This window comes from Stegostoma tigrinum, chromosome 33, assembly GCF_030684315.1.
Source record: "Stegostoma tigrinum isolate sSteTig4 chromosome 33, sSteTig4.hap1, whole genome shotgun sequence".
In the NCBI taxonomy this organism is placed as follows: domain Eukaryota; kingdom Metazoa; phylum Chordata; class Chondrichthyes; order Orectolobiformes; family Stegostomatidae; genus Stegostoma; species Stegostoma tigrinum.
Window position 1 is genome coordinate 28,866,679 of NC_081386.1, and position 23,277 is coordinate 28,889,955.

A 23,277-nucleotide genomic window follows, 5' to 3' on the forward strand; every position below is an offset into this window, starting at 1 on the left:
GTTCAAACTAAAGTGCTGCAGAAGCTCAGCAGATCTGGCAGCATCTAGAGAGAAAGAAAGAGTTAACATTTTGAGTTCAATTTTAGCCTTCTTCAGAAATGAAGTTCTCAATACTTTAGAACTTCATTCTGAGGAAGTCACATTGGACTTGAAACAAACTGTTTCTCTCCCCAGATGCAGCCAGAGCTGCTGAGTTTCTCCAGCATCTGCAGTACTTTTTAAAAAGCATTTATACAGCATAATTAACATGATTGTTCCAACATGCTTAAAAAAAAGCAAACAATAATTTGACATCAAAATCATAAAAAGTAAAACACTAAGGTAGGTTCCCTAAAGATTGGTCAAAGAGGTGCCTTAAAAAACAAATAGTGCACAAAATACTAGTACTGATAGGTAAAGTGCAAATCAAGATCGAGATGATAGAATCATACAGTATTGAAACAGACCGTTCGGTCCAAATCATCCGCACTGAGCAGGCATTCCAAACTGATTAGATTAGATTCCCGACAGTGTGGAAACAGGCCCTTCGGCCCAACAAGTCCACACCATTCCTTGAAGCATCCCACCCAGACCCACACACCCCTGAACACTACGGTCAATTTAGCACGGCCGATCCACCTAGCCTGCACATCTTTGGACTGTGGGAGGAAACTAGGGCATTCGGGAGGAAACCCACGCAGACACGGGGAGAGTGTGCAAACTCCACACAGACAGTCGCCCGAGGCTGGAATCGAACCTGGGTTCCTGGTGCTGTGAGGCTGCAGTGTTAACCACTGAGCCACTGTGATCCAGTACCATTTGCCAGCATTTGGCCCATAACCCTCTAAACCCTTCCTATTGATGTACCCACGCAGATGCCTTTTAAATTTGTCATTGTACCAGCCTCCACCACCTCCTCTGGAAACTCATTCTATACACACAAGTCTCTGCATGAAGAGGAGGCGCCTCAGGTTCCTTTTAAATCTTTCTCCTTTCACTTCAACCTGTGCCCTCTGATTGTGGACTCAACCATACTGAGAAAAAGACCCTGCTGTTCACCTTATGACCGTCATGATTTCATAAAAATTTCTATAAGATCATCCCTCAGCCTCCAATGTGCCAGGAAAAGATGCTCCAGCTTATTTGCCTCTCCCTATAACTTAAACCTTTCAGTCCTGGGAAATCCTTGTAAATAGTTTTTGCATCCGCTCAAGTCTAACAACATCCTTCCTATAGAACGGCAACTAGAATTGTACACTGCATTCCAAAAGTGGCCTCACCAATAATCTGTACAGCCACAACATGACTTCCCAACTCCTACCCTCAACATTTTGGCCAATGAAGGCAAATATATCGAATGCCTTCTTCACCAACTCGTCTACCGGTGACTCCACTTTCAAGGAACTATGCACATGAACACCTAGTTCTCTTTGTTTAGCAACACTCCTCAGGGCCCTACCGTTAACTGTATAAATTTTGCCCAAAATGCCTTACCAAAATGCAATAACTCACATTTATCTAAACTAAACTCCATCTGCCACTCCTTGGACCACTGGCACATCTGATCAAGATCTTATTTGTGCTCTGAGATAGTCTTCTTCACTGTCCACTATGCCACCTATTTTCGTGTCACCTGCAAACTTACTAACCTTACCTCCTATGTTCTCATGCAAATCATTTACATAAATGACGAAAAGCAATGGATCCAGCACTGATCCTTGCGGCACACTGCTCGTCACAGGGTTCCAGTCCGAAAAACAACCCTCTGCCTGAGTTTTCATGAATAATATACATTTCACAAATAGTAACTAATGTTACTGGACAAAGTATAGGATTTGATCAATGGGAAAAGAAGCTACAGGAAAAAACTCAAACAACAGTTCCTACTCGGAAGGAAAAAAAGGTACGAATGACATCCAGAATTAAGTCTCCTTTGATGAATTTTATAATTGCCAGAATACCACAAGAATAAATGGCATAAAACACTACAGCCTACAATATAGAAAAATATCAACTGTGAAGAGTAATTATTTCATAAATGCAGTTGTGCAGTCAATTTGTCCGACCTCTAATCTAGCAGACCTGCTAATTCATCATGATGTGAATTCACACAGTAATTCGATTATAAGCAATACAGAAAATACACAATAACAGATTTCAAGTTATTTGATACATCATGCAACCACACAGAAACATGTGCATTAGCTCTACAAGACATTAAAATTATGGGGGTGGTTACAGGAATGATATTCTCAATATTATGGATTTATACTAAGACTATAAATAATAGGCAACGATAATACATATTTATAATACTTAGTAATATTGTTTCATCTACCCAGGAAAAAACTATTCTCCATTGGTAACATAATAAGTTGAAGAAAACATGCTTTAAAGCACAAGTGTTACGGGCTATGCAACGTTCAATAGTTCCTGTCTGTTGAAAAGAAAGTTACAGTTGGCATTAACAATAAAGGGTCATTAAAGCAAAGTGCGTGTTGAATCAAACTACAAATGGAACTCAAATCGATCACTTCCACAATGCCTTATTGACAAAGCACTTCAGAGAGTTACTAGCAACTTTATATTTATGGACTTTGTACAATAGTTTGTAAGGCCATTCAGCTCACTGAATGGCAGAGCAGAATCAATGAGATCATGGCTGATCTGATAATCTTGAACTGCACTCTCTTGTCTTTTCCCAATAACCGATCCTTACTGATTAAAACTTTAACTCCAGTCTTTAACGTAGTTAATGACTCAGCCTTGAAAGCCTCATTGCTAAAGAATTCCTTAGATTCAATGTCCTCAGAAGAAAACCCTATTTACACTTACATCTTAAACACGTGACCCCTTATTGTGAGATTATGCCCTTTGGTCCTAGAATCTCACTCAAAAGGAAACAACCTTTCCGCATCTATCCTGTCAAGTCCCCTAAGAATCTTGTATTTTTCAATAAAGTCACCTCTCATTCTACTAAATTTTGAAGAGTACAGGCCCAACCAACTCAACTCCACTTCATAATACAGTGCCCCCACCCCCAGGATCTGCTCGTGATTAGCTCTGTTTTTTTTTCAGATCTCCACCATTCAGTTCTTTGGTACTAATTATTGGAATACAGCTTCTTTCATTTCTTGAGTTGCTTTTGAGACAATGAGCTGGATTTCACCAGAGGAGTCGTCATCCTAAATGTCTGTCATTTACAGCTTGTGCAGCCTCATAAGCAGGATTTCTTCAGCAATCTTCCAACATGCAGTTAATTTGCTATCATATTCATGCCGACTGGAAGCTAAGTGCTGGAGCAGATGAATGGGGTAATCACTGCTCCAGCCAGTTCCCATAACAGCAACTGGGATACAACTAGCATTGCTCTACTTCATTCAGATGCCAAGGTATAGGAATCACTAAAATGGCAGACTCTTAAGGTACAATGTAAAACGTATAGGCATCTATCAGTATTCTCTTGAGCTGCTGTTCTGACATGTGTGTAAGGGTCTAATCGATACCATAACTGAGCCATGCCTCTGTGATGGCATCTGCACAGTCACATCTACATCCATCAAGAGTGCTGCAAGTCTCATGAAAAGAGAACACTTGCAGTAGTCCATACAACGAATGCAGAAGTTATGCATTTGTCTTGACCATATGGTTTCATTCTTGATTAGCATTGAACAGTGGGTGGATAAGATGACCCAGAGAAGAACAGACCAGTTGTCAGGTCACTTCAGTTAAACAGGGTCAAAGTTCAATGTCTGAAGGCGATGGTAGGTCTTTGCAGTTCCTCAATTTGACGCGGAGCCTGCACCCTTTTCCAGAGATCTTCCAGTAAAAAGGCACCTGATAGTCCCAAAGGCTAATCATGTGATGTATGTTAGATGTAGGCTATTGTGTTCTTGTTCTGCATATCTTAAAATTTAGTGGAAATGTATATTTAGGTGGCTCACCTGTCTATTTATACTCCAGTTGATCATGACCAGATAGAGAAATTGAAATAGACAGCACGAAATTGAACTTTTTGATTTGTGTAGTATTCAACTTCGATTTTTGCCTCTGTCCATTGCTGTCAAAAATGTAAATTTAGACAAAGATAGCGAGAGAAATAACTATATCAGTGAAGACAAACATAATATTTAATTTAAATCAAGTACATATTAATCTAATTATTTTCAGATGGAATGCTTTCAAATAAAATGACTAGTGTTTTAAAAGCTGCTAGGGACAGCTCAAAGCATTCTCCTTCCACTTTTCATACCAACTACCTGGTCCAGAGTTTGTAATTGAATACTGTTAAGGTGTCTCAAATTTAAAGAACTTGATATTCAAAATAAATGCTGTCATGTCAGACAGCCATGAACAATCTCCTATTTTGTAAAGGCTTTCACCATGCAGAGTGGTCACCCAATCTGTGTTCTGTCTGTAAAAGCTTCCAGCTGCCTGCCACTTCAACACATCACAATGTCCCCAAGGCATTTGTCTCAGGCCTGCTGCAGTGGAAGAACAACATCTATCTTCTACCTGCGCACCTTAAGGCTTTCAGGACTCTACGTCAAGTTCAATAACTTTACAGCATGAACACCTCCTTCCATACCTCTTCCCTTTCCCTACATCCCAGGTCCTGTCATGACAACAGATGCTTTCAGCATAGCAAACACATTTTAACCCACTATAGCTCGTTTTATCACTTATCTAGATTACAATCAACAATTCCTTTGCCTGTCTAACTTTTTTCCTTTCTCTCTCTCTCTCTCTCTCTCTGTTCTACCGGTCCCATCCACTCATCCCCCCACCCCCGCTTCTTGTCATCAGCATAAACACCATTTTTTCCTAGCTGCTATCAATAAGGATGGATCACTGGACTCAAAGTTAACTGTTTTCTTTCCACAGATGCTGTCAAAATGCTGAGTTTCTCCAGAAATTTCTGCTTTTATTTCAGTTTCCAGCATCCATAGTTCTTTAATGTATTTTAAGAGGGAGGGAGGAAGGCAGAAAGGGAAGTGACTGAACGAGGGAGTATGTATATACTGTCAGTCTAAGGTTTCACACAGTCCTTTTCTCCTCAAATTTCCTTTCTTCACAGCCTCTCCCAAGCACACGTACTGAAGATTGCTGGCTTTGGGTGTCCTGCTCAGTCACCCCAGACTGCCTTCTTCAGGATGCTTGCATTGGAAGGAGAGACAGACTTGGCTTCTCCCCAACTTAGCGACTCATCTCTCACCGCACCTGAGCAAGATGCACTCTATCCCTTGCAAAACTCATTTTATGATCTGCTTATCCTCCCTGCTGGTTGGTATTTCTGACTTTATTGGGAAAGTGCATCATGGCTAGTGGTGCAGTTGCTATTGAGCTGCTCTCAGGCAGTGCAGGGGCTTCCATGGGTTTTACCTAGAGTGCATGGAGCTGATAATCTCTGCTGATTCCTACTATTTTGGAGGTGTTTATCATGAATGATCTCTAGAAGGCTATTGCCTCAAAAGCATCTTCTATTATTCCTTGCTGGACTCCAGAAAATGAATGGCTCATAGAAGGATACAAAGGGAAAAAAAATTTCTGAAAATGTTTAGCTGCCAGCTTCAGAAATTGAATGAAGTGGTTTAGTTTTCAGGGATCCAGTTAATGGTAGTTTCTATGCATCTGCCACAAGCACTCCAGTTGCCCTCTGCAAATTCCATGGCATTGCATTTGGTCACTCTAAAGACCAGCCATAAAATCATAAAGAATAGGATTTAGGTGATGTAGACAGTGGAGCTGTGGATGAAGGAAAGAGATGTTAGCTGTTGGCCATTGTTGCACAGTAAAGTCCACACTATTTGCTAGTCTTCTACCTGGCCATATGGAATACTGTATATGCATAAGATTAAATAAAAGTCATATGTGGATGCCCAATCTGACAACTGTACTTCAGTCTTGTTTTTGGGGTGCCCTTAAATGTGATGCTGGCTGTTGAAGTCACACGTGTAGATGATTGAGTGTACTGTGGGCTGTACTGCAATGTTGGGCAATTTGGTGACGAACACATTTGTGATAGTCAGTCCATCAACTGTGACAAAAGATATGGGAAGGGTAAGGAGATGTCACCTGTTTTAGGTCTTCTGTATCAGTAGGAGATTTCCTTTTTACTAGGTGGCTGGGCTGCATGTTTTATCATCCAGGGTTGTAATGAACTGGTATCTGAGAAAGTGAGCTTAATGGTTAATGAGGCAGGCTTCTTGCAGGGTGTCCATGTCTGGGGTGGCACAGTGTTTCAACGGTTAGCAGTACCAGAGACCTCAGGTTGATTCCAACTTCGGGTGACTGTTTGTGTGGTGTCTGCATATTTTGCCCCATGACTGCGTGGGTTTCCTCTGGCTGCATACTGTTTCCTCCCACAGTCCAAAGATGTGCAGATTAGATGGATTAGCCATGGGAAATGCTGGGTTATAGGGATAGGGTAGAATGTTCTTCCACACTGTGGGGGTTCAAGCTTTTATTCTATGTCTGCATTCCTATTAGAGAGCTATTTTCTCTTAAGTTTTACCAAATACAGGCCCTCAACATTAAAAGCTGGTATATTCTTGTTGCAGGTCCTATTTCTTGGCTTTGTGGTCTCAGAAATCTCATTTTCCAGTTTTTTTTAAAAATGCTGGAACCCATAGCCTACAGACCACGGTTAAGTTGTCTTCTTGCCAGCACCATTTCAAGCAAGAAAATCATATTTTAACAGGAGGGCCACATGAAGGTATTGCCCCCCTCTAGAAATGCATTCAGTCAAAAGGCATGGAAATGCCTGGGAATAATCAATGCTGATGTTGTCATTTCAAAACCCCTAATAAAATCAAAGATACCTGCCAGCAGGAAAGATACAAAAACTGAAAATCTCAAAAGCTTGAGGCCAGGTAAGATGTGACCACTTGATGTACAAGTTGAAGATGAGGAGCAGCTCAAATGAGAACTGTGGCCATTATCCTCCTACTGAGTGATAATGGGAACTACAGATGCTGGAGAATCCAGGATAACAAAAAAGTGTGGAGCTGGATGAACACAGCAGGCCAAGCAGCATCTCAGGAGCTCAAAAGCTGACGTTTCGGGCCTACACCCTTCATCAGAGAGAGGGGGGGGGGGAGAAGAGGAGGGAACTGGAATAAATAGGGAGGGGGGGGGGAGGCGGACCGAAGATGGAGAGGAAACAAGATAGGTAGAGAGGAGAGTATGGGTGAGGAGGTAGGGAGGGGGTAGGTCAGTCCAGGGAAGATGGACAGGTCAAGGAGGCGGGATGAGGTGGTAGGTAGGAAATGGAGGTGCAACCTGAGGTGGGAGGAAGGGATGGGTGAGAGGAAGAACAGGTTAGGGAAGCAGAGACAGGCTGGGCTGGTTTTGGGATGCGGTGGGGGGTGGGGGGAGATTTTGAAGCTTGTGAAGTCCACATTGATACCATTGGGCTGCAGGGTTCCCAAGCGGAATATGAGTTGCTGTTCCTGCAACCTTCGGGTGGCATCATTGTGGCACTGCAGGAGGCCCATGATGGACATGTCATCTGAGGAATGGGAGGGGGAGTTGAAATGGTTCGCGACCGGGAGGTGCAGTTGTTTGTTGCGAACCAAACAGAGGTGTTCTGCAAAACGGTCCCCAAGCCTCCGCTTGGTTTCCCCAATGTACAGGAAGCCACACCAGGTGCAATGGATACAATATACCACATTGGCAGATGTGCAGGTGAACATCTGCTTGATATGGAAGGTCATCTTGGGGCCTGGGATAGGGGTGAGGGAAGAGGTGTGGGGGCAAGTGTAGCACTTCCTGCGGTTGCAGGGGAAGGTGCTGGGTGTGGTGGGGTTGGAGGGGAGTGTGGAGTGGACAAGGGAGTCATGGAGAGAGTGGTGTCTCCGGAAGGCAGAGAAGGGTGGGGATGGAAAAATAGCTTGGGTAGTGGGGTCGGATTGTAGATGGCGGAAGTGTTGGAGGATGATACGTTGTATCCGGAGGTTGGTGAGGTGGTATGTATGTGAGAACAAGGGGGATCCTCTGGGGGCGGCTGTCCTCTCAGTCTCCATCTCAGGTAACCAGCTAGAAACTGATGTCCATTTCAAGCCCACTGACTCCCACAGCTACATAGAATACACCTCCTCTCACCCACCCTCCTGCAAAAATTCCATCCCCTATTCCCAATTCCTCCGCCTCCGCCGCATCTGCTCCCACGATGAGGCATTCCACTCCCGCACATCCCAGATGTCCACGTTCTTCAAGGACCGCATCATTCCCCCTGCAGTGGTCGAGAATGCCCTTGACCGCATCTCCCGCACTTCCCACAACACATCCCTCACACCCCGCCCCCGCCACAACCGCCCCAGGGGATCCCCCTCGTTCTCACACACCACCCCACCAACCTCCGGATACAACGTATCATCCTCCAACACTTCTGCCATCTACAATCCGACCCCACCACTCAAGCTATTTTTCCATCCCCACCCTTGTCTGCCTTCCGGAGAGACCACTCTCTCCACGACTCCCTTGTCCGCTCCACACTCCCCTCCACCCCACCACACCCGGCACCTTCCCCTGCAACCGCTGGAAGTGCTACACTTGTCCCCACATCCCAGGCCCCAAGATGACCTTCCAGATCAAGATGTTCACCTGCACATCTGCCAATGTGGTATGTTGTATCCATTGCTCCCGGTGTGGCTTCCTCTACATTGGGGAAACCAAGCGGAGGCTTGGGGACCGCTTTGCAGAACACCTCCGCTCGGTTCGCAATAAACAACTGCACCTCCCAGTCGTGAACCATTTCAACTCCCCCTCCCATTCTTTAGATGACATGTCCATCATGGGCCTCCTGCAGTGCCACAATGACGCCACCCAAGGGTTGCAGGAACAGCAACTCATATTCCGCTTGGGAACCTTGCAGCCCAATGGTATCAATGTGGACTTCACAAGCTTCAAAATCTCCCCTTCCCCCACCGCCTCCCAAAACCAGCCCAGTTCTTCCCCTCCCCCCCCCCCACCACTACATCACAAAACCAGCCCAGCTAATCCCTTCCCCCCACTGCATCCCAAAACCGGCCCAGCCTGTCTCTGCTTCCTTAACCTGTTCTTCCTCTCACCCATCCCTTCCTCCCACCTCAAGTCGCACCTCCATTTCCTACCTACCACCTCATCCCACCTCCTTGACCTGTCCATCTTCCCTGGACTGACCTATCCCCTCCCTACCTCCTCACCCATACTCTCCTCTCTACCTATCTTGTTTCCTCTCCATCTTCAGTCCGCCTCCCCCCCTCCCTATTTATTCCAGTTCCCTCCCCCCATCCCCCTCTCTGAAGAAGGGTGTAGGCCCGAAACGTCAGCTTTTGAGCTCCCGAGATGCTGCTTGGCCTGCTGTGTTCATCCAGCTCCACACTTTTTTGTTATCCTCGTACTGAGATCTCTACAACTATTTACACTGCATCAGCTGATGCTGCTGATTATCTACATTAAAATAGTCTGATGAACAATAACTGCTTCCCTAGCCATGCAGATTATTATTCAGGAGAGAAAAGTCTTAGTATTTCAATTGTTTTCACTTGGTTCAAAATTAAAATTCTTGACTGTATTTCAAAGTCGACAATTGTTATTTTTCGTTATGGGGAAAAGAAAACCCTGCTTATTCACTACTGGCCTGTTTTGCATAATGTAGACAAATTTCATTCTTATTGCCCATTCTTTAAGGCAGGACTATGAAAATGGTCAAGTACAAACAAGCACAGCCTCTACCCACCCCCAACACCCACCAACCAAGAGAAATAAATTTCAAAGAGCACACAATCATTTCTGCCTTCCATAAATTGATGCCAAATAGCTTCCACTAGAAACATTAAGCAGTTTGTTTTCATTATAGATGTGGGTCAGTATTGCTTTTTGTATTTTGAAACGTATGTACTGCCACAGCTCTGTTAAAATAAATCTCCAGTACAGAGTAGTATAACAATACAACACAAGACAATACAGTACATCTTCCTACATTCAATCACCCTGTACAATACCAGGTGACATTTGGTGAAAATATACCATAACAGCAATGGCAAACCATGACAGAAATCAGATACAAGCGAAAAAAAGAGTGCATAAATAAGCACCTAGAATCAAATACCTGCTTTTATTCATCACACAAAAATAATTTCTACAAGCATTCCCATTTTACAAGACACTGGTCAAAATGTTAAATGTTTACTTTTAGCCTTCTCGATTGAATTCAAGTTAATATCTCTATTAGAATTTATTACTTAATTATTGTACAGGTAAAGAATGCTTTCTAGTAATAACATATAACATCGTTCTAATCAGAAAAGCCAATAGTTTGAATGTTCATTCTCCCTTCTCAATGAATAGCTCAAGGAACCTCTGGGTTTTAGACAGCTCAAGATTTCAGCAAGCACACCAAGATGCTAAAACAAAGCCATTTCTCTCCACAGATAATGTCAGACTTGCTGAGCCATTTCAGCAATTTCTGTTTATGTTCCTAATAGAACTATTCAGAAGCCAGAAATTAGAAGTTACTTTATAAACAGCTATTTTGTAGAGTCAAGAAAATCATTCTACAAGTCAACAAATCAATTACTGTTGGATTACATTTCCTAATAGCTCCAAATGTTTTAATTTTGCCACAAGCATTTACGATGGTTTTAGAAGCAACTTATTTCATTTTACCTCAGAATAGTATCAAAAAAATGGGCCCAGATTAATTTCTGTTTTGCAAAGGAAGCGTCTGAGCTTTTGTCTTAAAATGGCAGCAACACAAAAAATATTATTTTTCTTACTATTCTGTATTGATTGTAGAAATGTTGTTTGTTCCATTATGTTCCAATCAATTTCTTACTAGCAGGATTTCAGGGCTTAAATGAAATGAGCTTCAGTAGCTGGAAATGAAGTTTCTTATGGATTTTGAGTCTGATATAAACTGCAAAGAAACCAAAGACGGAGAACCATTTCATCTTCTAACATGGGCATCTGTATTACAAATGCAAGCTTAACAGCTTTTTAAATTTTTTGTAAAATTAACTACTTAAGCATTGAATATTAGGAAAACTAGTTTGGTGCAGCTAAGCTGGAGATTGGGACATCACTGAACTAAAACACTCAAGATACTCCAATACTACTGAAAAAGTCATTAAATTATCAGTTAGCCATTCAAGTCAGTAACTCAAAGTAACAGTTTTATCAAAATAATTTAAAAAGCAACAGCCCTTTCAACTTATAGGGTCACAGACTTGTAGAGCATTGAAGTAGACCATTCAGTCCGACCTGTCCATGCCGACCAGATAGCCTGAATTAATCTAGTCCCATATTTCTCACAACACTTCCTATTCATATACCCAAACAGATGCATTTTTGCTAGATATATGCATTCGATAAGTAATAGCAGCCCATAAAAGAGAAGTCAGTCTACATTCAGAGTAAAAAAAATCCAATTATACTTAACTATAGTACTGTGAAACCCTACAAATTTTAACACATTATAGAATAGAACAGGACAGCCTTATTGTCATGTTTACTGAAGTAGTGAAAAGTTTTTCAATGTCACCTCTTATGGCGCCATCTTAGATTTAAGTACCTAGGTACAAATCTTAGGTATGAAAAAGAGGAATAAAAACAGAAAAGTAATTGCATTGCTTTATAATGATTCATACTGAAAGTTAGAGGTAAGACATAGTAAAAAGGATGGACATTACAGTCAGATAAACAAATTAACCCTGCAGCCCAATGGTATCAACATGGATTTCACAAGCTTCAAAAACTCCCCCCACTGCATCCCAAAACCAGCCCAGCTTGTCCCCGCCTCCCTGACCAGTTCTCCCTCTCACCTATCCCCTCCTCCCACCTCCAGCCGCATCTTCATTCCCTACCTCCGAACCTCATCCGGCCCCCTTGACCTGTCCATCCTCCCCAGACCGACCTATCCCCTCCTGACCTCCCCATCTACACTCACCTCTACAGGCTCCATCCCCGCCCCTTTAACTTGTATGTCTCCTCTCCACCTATATTCTCCTCTATCCACCTTCCCCTCTCTCCCTATTTATTTCAGAACCATCTCCCCATCCCCCTTCTCTGATGAAGGGTCTAGGCCCAAAACGTCAGCTTTTGTGCTCCGAAGATGCTGCTTGGCCTGCTGTGTTCATCCAGCTTCACACTTTGTTATCTCAGCTTTCACACATAGTCTGGTTGCCCAAGACAAACCCCAGTCAAACACTCCCACACAGCAATCCAAGCCTCCAGTCTGCTCTCCATCTGCTCCCAGGTAAGTGTTCTCCAGGACTCGCTCCCCCATGCTGGCCTCTAGTCCAGGACTGCTTCCCCACGCCAACCGCCACTCAGGGATTTGTTTCCAGGACTTACCGAGAGGGGGATGGAGGACCTGGCAAGTTCAGATCATTAAGTGAAGAAAAATGTAGAAAAAGCAGGAAATATGAGAAAAGAAAGAACAGGCGGAGCAATGTCGTACTCTGTTGCCATTTTGCTGAAAGTTTATAATAGCAATAACCAGAAATAAAATTCAGATTCTGTCACTACAGGAGTTAATTTCTTGTTGTGCAATTAAAATAATTGAATGCATAGAATTCACAGAATCCCTACACTGTGGAAGCAGAAATTCAGCTTTTCATGTCTGCATTGATCCTCCGAAGAGAAGACCACCCAGACCCAGCACCCCCCAACATTATTCCCTGTAACGCTGCATTTCCCATGACTAATCCAACTAACCTACATGTCCCTAGACACTATGGGCAATTTAACAATCCACCTAACCTACACATCTTTAGATTGCAAGAGAAAACTTCTACAATAAGCAGTGCTTACTGCACCGGTCCTTACTTGTAACACATCTGCAAAATAATAATCTTATTGGAGGGGAAGTAGCAAAAGCTAGGATGGCATGTTACAGACTGGATGATATTAGTCCATTGACCCAATTCAATTCAAATGAGTTAGGAGGATCAAAATATACCTTCAACTGGTTTTGGAAATAAATCTACTTTAGAGGGAAGCCATTACCTGGAGGTATTACCACTGGACTGTTAATCTAGAGACCCAGATAATGTTCTGGGGACCTGGGTTCAAGTTCTGCCACAGCAGATGGCGGAATTTGAATTCAATAAACATCTGGGATTAACAGTCTAATGATGACCATGAATCCATTGTCAGTTGTCAGAAAAACCCACGTGGTTCACTAATATCCTTTTTGGAAGGAAACAGCCATCCTTACTTGGTCTGACCTACATGTGACTCCAGACTCTCAGCAATGTAGTTGACTCTTAACTGCCTCCTGGACAATTAGGATGGGCAATAGACGCTGTCTAGCCAGTGACGCCCTCATTCCATAAACGAATCAAAAAAAAAAACTAGGATAACACTGTGTTCCTCCAGTTACACACTGTTGTCTCTGACTCCAGCATGTTATCTCTTTAAAAAATGCTGTTGTGGCTCAAATTTTCCATAATAGTGCAATGGTGTATAAGAGCGAGAGGAAAATGTCATTAAAAAGAGAAAGTCAGCAGTACCTCTTTCTCCTATTAGAAGGAGAAGACCAGTTGTAATTTAACTTATTTTATAAAGAAAGGTTCAACAGAATAAAAAATGGAATGTTATAATCACTGGAAAATTGAATATAAAATTAAAGTGCAGAAAAAATGTTGCACGAAAACTTCAACATACACATTCCCTGATGTGCATCAGCTTTGTATTATCTTTCTATTTTCCCATTTTAATGAAATCAACTGAATAGCACCAAGAGATCTTTTGTACTCACAATGACTGCTAGCTTCACAATGCACAGCCACATCGTTTTCATGATCCCCTCCCTAATTTATGAGTAACCACCTTATTGGTTGCTCAATTTGATGAACAAAGCCAGCTTTAATAATTCAGATGTTACTAGGCAAAGACGATATGCTTGTCAGAAGCTTTAAGCTTGGAGTCAGTAAATGGTGCAGCATCACTTAGACTTCGCATGAATTTCAATTTCTAGAGATGTGCTTTTTAAATGTGGTTTTCAACAGTTTCTTGAATAGGTTTCATCATAATTTTCTTAGTTAAATTCAACAATACCACAGAATGCAATTATATCTCATTCCACTAAAACAGAGTCAAAAACCAAACAACGAAAGATATATATGGTACGAATATGTAAGTATTCTCTCTTAAAAGATTGCCCACTTCCACTTTCAAGATTACAGAATAAAAACAGTTTTAACAGGCTTGGTGCAGTACATTTCTCAGCTTTTGAAACTGTATTTTGATGGAGAAAAAGAAAAGGAAGGGGCATCAACACAGAAGTCATAACATATGACTGCCATTATCAAACAAACCTATTTCTTTTAGCCGACAACAGCACCTTTCAAACTGGAAGTAGACAAAAAAAATTGTTTTTTTAAAAAAGTGTAAAACTGATTAAGCCGCAGAATCTTTTCATTTACACATGTCAAAACATAAGCAGCAACATATTTGTTGCCTTGCATTTACTCTAGGATGTTAATTTTCGACAGAAGAGAGGTATAAGCAGGCTTTGAAGGAAAGAACAGATGCAAGAAATCTATAAATGGTCATTAAATTAACTATAGAAGTAAACTGCACATATTGTTTTGATGATCTTGTGGTGATGGAGTGTAAACTTTGCCCCAAACTGTAGCTCTTGAATGAAGCAAAAGGTGAAAAGACTAATTAACTCTCTCAAACAGACTAACAGTAAACCTTTTTTAATGAAGTTTTTTTTTAAACCAGTACATTGTACTGACCACATGAGTTTTCAAATGGATGTGAGGTAATCAGTTTTCTGCTGAGTGGGGCAAAAAACCCAAGCCTTCACCAAAAAAGAATATTTTTATTCTTTTGTTTCCCTAACCACACCACCTTATTATTTGCATTTTAGTGTCTTTCGGAATAAAGGCCATCTAGAAAAGATGTTTAAATTTGCAGATCATGCAAGCAATTTTGAAAAACATTAAATCTAATAAAATCAAAGGGCTGTCTTCTTTTGTATTTGAATCACAGATGTGGTTACAGAGAGAACAAATGGCTAGGGCACTCAGCACAGACTTTCATCTCACAGAAGCGGTTTTAGGCAAATCCATATCCGATAGACTGCTCTAAAACGCCATCCACATTTATGACAGCTAAGACAATCCACTGCATTCAAATTCTAACAACCCACAGAGATTTAACATACAAATGTTTAATTACAAATAGGCTAAAAAAAGTTATAGATGCCCAATGTCTGTTGGAACAGGAAATAACCCTAGGCCAAGTCGGTCATGAATTTCACAATTGATACCGAGGTGTTGACATTGTACAGTTCTTTTATAATTCTAATTTTATGCCATTGTATATGCAACACTATTGCCATGCCTAGATTGAAAAGATTAAAATCACAAATGATCAACATTGAAAAACAGTAAAAGGTAACAATGGCAACATAATTCCAAGTAGCTTCTTCCCTTTAGAATATAAAATAGCATAGAAACAGGTGTTTCGGCCTGCCATGTACGTGTTGACCACAATGCCATTCTAAACTAGTTCCATCTGTTTGCACATGGTCCATATTCCTCTATTGCCTGCTTGTTCATGTGTCTGTCTAAATGCCTCTTAAAACAGTACTACTATATCTGCTTCTACCACATCCCTGCCAACATGCTCCAGGTCTCTACCACACAGTGTGTAAAAAAAGCCTTAAATGCTTCTGAACGAATAATCAAGCCATACGATAAGTTTAATTCACAGCACAAATTCAAAATGAACTTTTTCTATTTGATCAAGTGCTTTTAAAAAAATTATTATAAAATCAATAGGCTGCAAGTTCAAGGGCTCTCACTTTCTAATATTCAGCCCTAAGGCTTCTACAACCTCCAATATTCTTTTGGCTGAAAGCAACACAGTGAGCAGATGTATTCTTGCTCCCTTGTGTTTTATGGAGGCAAGGGCAATCAGAAAAACTGTCTAGATATTAGCAGATACCTTTTTCTTAAATCAACTTGTTTGGATACATTATGACATATCTCTGGGTGGAACTTGAGCCTGGACTTTCCACCCATAGGTACAGATACTACCACTGTGCCAAAAGATCCTCTTCAAACCGTAAACAAAGGTCGATCACATCCATTATAACCAGTCAAGTGCAGTTTTAAAATCCTAGAGGCCTGGGCTGCAAGATTGCTCGGAGTCTATCATTTAGAGTGAACTTAAAAAACTAGACTGGAGGGACACCTGCAAGCATTGAGTGCCGCCATATACAACATTACACTAAAGAAGTCACTGAATTTTTTTTAAAAATGTGAAATTCTTTTGTTTACAAACAAACAGCTGGCTAACCACCTTTCTTTTCTACTTGAGCCAGCAAGGTATAAACACCTGCAAACCACATGTAAGAAGTTCCAGAGCTGGGGGAATATAGGGCCAGATTGGGTTTGTACACAGAATAAATAATTTAATAAAAGATGTGGGTACTACAGGAAGAAAAATATGTAAAAAATTCCTCGGTCACAAAAAAGGACTGTAACTGAAATGATAGGAATCTTAAATCTACTAAGGTGCTTCAACAAATTATGTACTTGTATCTCTAGGTCCCTCTGTTCTGCAACACTCCCGAAGGACCTACCATTAATTGTATAAGCCCTTCCCTTGTTTGTTGTACCAAATTGCAATACCTCGCACGAATCCGGATTGAACTCCATCTGCCATTTTTCAGCCCATTGATCTATTTGATGACCCCAACTTCAGTCTTTTAGTTCAACTCAAAAATATTAATTAGTTCTACAAATTTTTGAAGTGGTGACGGCCTTCATGGATAATGTCAGCAATATTACCCATTGCTATTCTTGGTCATTCCAGGAGATGGTGCTGTTAACTGTTCTTTTTGAACGCTGCATCAGTGCAATTCAAATCTCACGACAGAAATGAAAGATGTACCACTTCCTTTGACTACTAATGCACAAATCCACAACAGCGTATTATTTTCAAACAAACAAAACAGTCACCACATGGCATGTTTAGAGCTTTGAGGAAACTTTAAAATGTTTTTGTATTTGGTAGAAATCTTCAGTTGATAGTTGTATATCCAGATCACTATTTTTTTAAAAAAATAGTCTCTGCTTCTATATCAGTTCCTACTTTCTCCAGCCTTGTACATGATCTTTTCACCCGAAAAGTATTCTTCATGACACATGGGTGACTGACAGTGCAGTACTTATTGTTCATGTCAAATTTCCTTTAGAATATGAACAGTATACTACTTAGTTGGAAACGGACTTGCACATGAACTAAAAATCGGTCAGGGATGAAAAGGCTCCTTCATGAACATCAGTGAACCAGCTGTATTTATTCAAGAATCTGGAAATTTTCCACAAATCAGGAATTACATCAAGTATTTTTTACACAAAACAAACAGACACTACTGCACTGGATCAGACACCCAAAGCCGTTAAGTTGCATCCTTCCATTGTAAGTGACCCCTTTAGACTTTAAGATGGTCGTTTCTGTATCATCGATCCTCTCATTTTCTGCAGTGTAAGTGCCTGTTCCTGCTTGCTTGCCAGCCAGCACTGTACATCCCACTAGATATTTGTGACAACAAATTCCTTTAACTCAGAGTGCTATTCTTTTGCTGTTTCAACAGAAGGGTTTCTAAGGGCAGTTTAACATGTCTAAACAACATTTTGATTATGACTCTATAGTCAGAGAGTCATACAGCACAAAAACAGACCCCTCAGTCCAACCAGTTGATGCCAAACATAATCACAAACTAAACTAGTTCCACATGCCTGCTTCTGGCCCATATCCCTCTAAGCCTTTCCTATTCATATATCCATCCAAAAGTCTTTTAAATGTTATAATTGCACCCACATCCACCACGTCCTCAAAGTTCATTCCACACACCAAACACGCTGTAAAAAATTGCCCATGTCTTTTTTAAATCTCTCTCTTCTCACCTTAAAAATGTGCCCCTAGTCTTGAAATCCCCAACCCTAGGGAAAAGACAACTACCACTAACTATCTATACCACCCATTATTTTATAAACTCTGAAGGGTCACCTCTCAAACTCATACGCTCCAGTTAAAAAAGTCCCAGCCTATCCAGCCTTTCTATACAACTCAAACCTTCCATACCCAGCAACATCCTGGGTAAATCTCTTCTGAACACTCTCCAGCTTGATTAAGTCCTTCCTACAACTGGGCGACCAAAGCTGGATGCAGTATTCCAGAAGAGCCTCACCAAATGTCCAGTACAACGTCAACATAACATCCCAACTCCACCTCGAAAAGGACTGAGCAATGAAGGCAAGTGCGCCAAATGCCTTTTTTAGCCATTCAGTCCATATGTGACGCAAACTTCAACAAATTACGTACCTGTATCTCTAGGTCCCTCTGTTCTGCAACACTCCCGAAGGACCTACCATTAATTGTATAAGCCCTTCCCTTGTTTGTTGTACCAAATTGCAATACCTCGCACGAATCCGGATCGAACTCCATCTGCCATTTTTCAGCCCATTGATCTATTTGATCAAGATCCCTTTGCAATCTTGGAAAACCTTCTTCACTGTCTATAATGCCACCAATTTTAGGCTACAATACTAGCAAACTTACTAACCATGCATTTAATATTAAAAATTCTCCAAATTCAATAATATCTCAGTGTGGATACTGTCCCAAGTGTGCAATTTTATTACATTACCACTAATGTGAATTACTCAAATCCTGCTCAGCTTTAGTACTGCTCTTGCTACTGAAATAAGACATATTCCATTTCATATGCAACTATCACAGATAGGGACAAATAAAGTCTTTTATATCATTGCAAAAATGTTTACTGGAAGTGCTGAATTTTGAATTCACCATTGCAACGTGATGAAGAAAACCCGCAATTCAGATAGCCTGTAATCATATTTATAAAAGACCATTTTTGTGTTCTTCATTTCTGCCAAAATAAGTGTGTCATGGTGTCATTTGAAGTTTTTTTCATATATGGAAGGTTAGCGATCTTAGAATACATAATTAACAACTGCTTGGAATCTAACTAAAATGCACTGTTGTTTCAATTTGTACCTAATGAAACTGTAGCAGTTAATGAAATGAATCTTACAAATGGGTTATACTCCAATGGCTTCAGTTGTTCTACCAAGTGAAAAATTATCAAAATAACGTGTGCATACAGAATGCAAGATTCCTGGTGGTGAATGAAACTAAACTGTCAAGTAGTCTCCAACTTGAAACTTCAACCAAAATAAGGAGGTTTCAAAGTTCATTTATATTTCTTACTAGATGTTCAAATTTCCGACTAAGCAGTGCTACTGAAGGAGGTCAAAAATTATTTTCCTTACAAGTTACAAATTATTACAAGGATAAAATGCATTACACATTGTCAGTACCAGTCCTATAGAAGAAGTCCTGCAAGGTTTTTTTCCTCCACAATTAGAGACTTTTTTAAAATGTTGCTACTCCCAACAGGTTTTAAAAAAGGAAATGCTGGATTAACTAAGTTTTTAAGATTCTGTGTCATCTTTCAAGGACATTTTAAATTACAGTAAGTGTTACAAAATATTAAGCTCACAAAGTTAAATGCTTTAGTGAGACAAAACCAAAATCATACATGAATAGACAAGGACAATACAGTTTAAAATTCTTATGCCGTTATTGGAGCAATACTTTGCATGAAGATGGATCCAAGTTAATTGCTAGTTTATTGTAAAACTGTCATCTTCAAAACCTGAAATCTCTCCACAAAAACATACATCAATCCTGTAGAGTAATAAACGGTTTTTTTCCTCTACTGTTCACAACACATTTTTTAAGACCTCATAAATCACGATTGTTCAAACATACGGCATTCTTTTAAATTAACTCTAAAACATCCACGTGACACTGGAATAAAATATCACATAGCTGAGGTTCAGGATCCACATATATTTTCTACCTTAATTATAAAAAAAAAGCAGGCATTTAATATTTTGAATATATTTTCTAAAGTAAACTTTAACTATTCATAAAAAGCTTTTGTAACAAAGCTGTTTTCATCCTAAAATGGTACATTCTTCAAATGAAAACTAGCCAACAATTTTAAACCAACTGGAAATATTGATTCAACTTTAAATGGGTCAAACTATGTAAATATTTTTATATAAAATGTGACAATATAGTCCAGGTCTAGAAAGATTTCGATAAACTTTCCCCAAAGATGGGTATTGCTGTTTTTGTTTGATTATCAAAACTCAAAATTGTAACATTCAGAAATTCCATGAAAATTTATCTTGGGTAAAATAAAGATTTCTACTCATGTTGCAATCAATACTTCTAACAATATAATAGTTCAGGTTTATTGTCAGATTTGCATTTTTGATAAATATAAACTGAAAAGTATACTAAAAAATTAATTGTTTGGAATATTCATTCTTTATTCTTCTTCTCCAAAATCACTCATGCTGTGGCAGTCCCTCAGCAGCAACACCCTGAAACAACTATGTCACAGCGCAGAAACACAGAGGGATACATGTGCATAATTCCTTGAAAGTGGAGTCACAAGTAGACAGGATAGTGAAGGCGGCATTCGGCACACTTGCCTTCATTGCTCAGAGCACTGAGTACTGGGGCTGGGATGTTTGTTGTGGGAGTACAGGACACTGGTAAAGCCACTTTTAGAATACTGCGTACAGGACACACTCTTGACACTACTACTTGGAACCAAGGCAGAATTATTTAATGTAGCTCCCCTGAAAGAGCAAATGAAATACAGAAATACCAACAAGCCGAAAAGAAAATCAGGCAGGTCACCCTTCCCAACTTTCAAACAGGGTTGATTTTCAACCTTTGACAAGGCCAAAATGAGAGGCTGGTCAAAACTTCATCCAAGCAACCTTTGCTGAATCTAGCTTTTCATTTCAAGTACCCCTCACTCACTGACCTTCCAGTGCAGTCTAGTCTCCTTTGAAGCTGTAAGGCCTCAAATTAAACCTCCAACTGAGATAAACTTGTCTGCCATAATCAGCTGGGCAGCCTCCACTCTGGTAATTAATTAGACACCACACACAAAAAAAATCAGAGCGCACTGGGTTGGGTGCTGGAACAGACCAAATACTTTATTCCCTGCTAGGAGGGAAATCCAGCCCCAAACTTTTAAATGCTCAATGTGGACCAAAAATAGCAACATAATAATGCAAGGCCACAACACATAACAACCTAGACTGTTCCAGAAACTGCCTTCACATGATTGATGGATTGTTTCTATAAAACAGCATGAGCAACAAAACCACTGTTTGAACACTTTCCTATACCTTTGACTATTTTTTTCACCTCAGAATACATAGCTTTTTATGGATGAGCAAATTAGTGTAACCAGAGTCTTTAATCAAACAAACAATGAAACACATGGCATTTTTATCTCAATTTCAAAAGGGGGCTCATTCATCAGGTCTGCAGCCTGGAAAACAAATTAACAGATAGTTTATTATTCCTTCTATTTAAGATCCTTTAATTGTTTTTGTTCAGTGTCACACGTACTCATTTTTAAACAGGAAAACAATGTGTTTTGGACAGGACTAAATTTGAAAAAAAAGGCAAGATTACTCAAATTAAAAATACTACTTGCAACATAACACTTTTAAAAGCAGAAAGCTGGCAGCAATTTTGAATTAAGTGGTCCTATGACAGCAGTGCTCTTCAAAATCAGAAACTCATTACTTTAAATTATCATGCAAAATATTATTTTTTAGAATGCATCCCTACTACTGGAAATTAAAAATTCAAAGATTTAATGTCAGAATATTTTGCAATATTTTGAACTGAAGGGGACGAGAGAAATAACTTTTCTTCTAATCAAGATATGGCTTTCAGCATTGATATTTTTGCCAGAAATCTATTTCAGGCCAGCAAATCTACAAAAGAATGGTTAATCCCAGCATCCTTGAAAGTGCCACAATGTCATGGCAGTGGAGTTGGATGTGGAAGGGTGGTACTGATGATGGTTAGAAGTTGAACTGGATGGATGGACGGACAGACGGGCAAACAAATGAACAATAGCAGTCGTTACCCTAGCAGACAAACAGGGAGCAATTTTCTTCATCAGTTTTTGTTGAGGTGCATGCTCTGAGGAGTAGAAATCCATGTTCTTTCCTAAGCCTCTGTATATTTCAGCTTTTGGATGTAATGTTGCTGCCTATAGATAACTTACTATTGGGTTGAGAAATTCAGTGCATGAGCTTTATTTCAATAGGGCTGACAGGGCTTTGAAAATCTATTTGTAACAATAATTTTGTTTATCAGAATCAAATTGAGAGAAATGGCTCAACTAGCCTGACTGGCAACTCTCTTCAACTTTGATTTCCAGTTCTTAAGCAGCAAAGCAACTGATCTTGAATCCGGTGTTATGCCAATATCAAACCCAAAAGGTCAACAACTCACTGAGAAAGCAGCAGGGAGATAGAACCTGGCCTCTGTGCCGACAAAACGCACATGGTGTAGCGCACAGAATAGAAAATATATATTGGTATCTTTCTTTAATATCAACAATACCAAATGTCTTTACTAACTCCAGTTAATGCAACATAAACTTAGAGAACTTGCAATGGTCTTATGCAGACTTTAAAAAGCAAATCTTTTAACTTGCTTTCTCTAATTCTAGAAATGATAACAGGAATAGGATTCTGTAGAAAAGTGTTTAAACAAAATTTTAATAGCTTAGCTGCAGAAAAAGATATCTCGTTAAAGTTTTCATCTTGCATTCATCAGGGAAATCCATAAGAAGTGTCAATGTAAGAGGAAACAACCTCTTTATGCTGTACAAGTAGACTGTTGTTTGGGTGCCAGTGTATTCTGATTGGCAAAGGTATTGCCTTGGAGAATGCATCAGTCAATGACAACTGACAGTTAAATGTAAAAATTTAAATTTAAACAAGTGATGTTGATTCTGATTGGTGAAGGCCTTGATCAGAGGACTATACCAGAGAATGGTGATCAGCTGTTTTGTTGGACACAACAGATGCAATTCCACAATTTTAGATTGCTAAGTAATTCTAAGTACGCAAAGAATTATGCTGACAAACTTCAGTTTAAGAGCTCGCTGTGTAGCATATTTGCACGGACTGGAAGTTACATGTTAAATTTATTCTTTGCAGAAAGAATGTGCACAACACTGTACCCATTTCAACTAAACAAAGCAAGTGACAGTCATTCTCTGGCTTTGACAAAATAGGTAAGTATCTTTTCAGCGATACTCAAATTCTACACTCCAAGTTGAGTATTGAAACTAATAATAAAACTTGAATTAAAAAAAATTCTGAGTGACAGCTTTAGTGGGCTACAAAGATGGGTAAACTCACTAGT

At 40.1% G+C, this 23,277-nt stretch overlaps 1 protein-coding gene across 7 annotated transcripts in view; it reads right to left on the reverse strand.

Moving 5' to 3' along the window:
- Positions 1-23,277, reverse strand: part of glceb (glucuronic acid epimerase b) — a 100,100-nt gene that overhangs the window by 61,559 nt on the left and 15,264 nt on the right. The gene's annotated exons all lie outside the window — the stretch shown is intronic.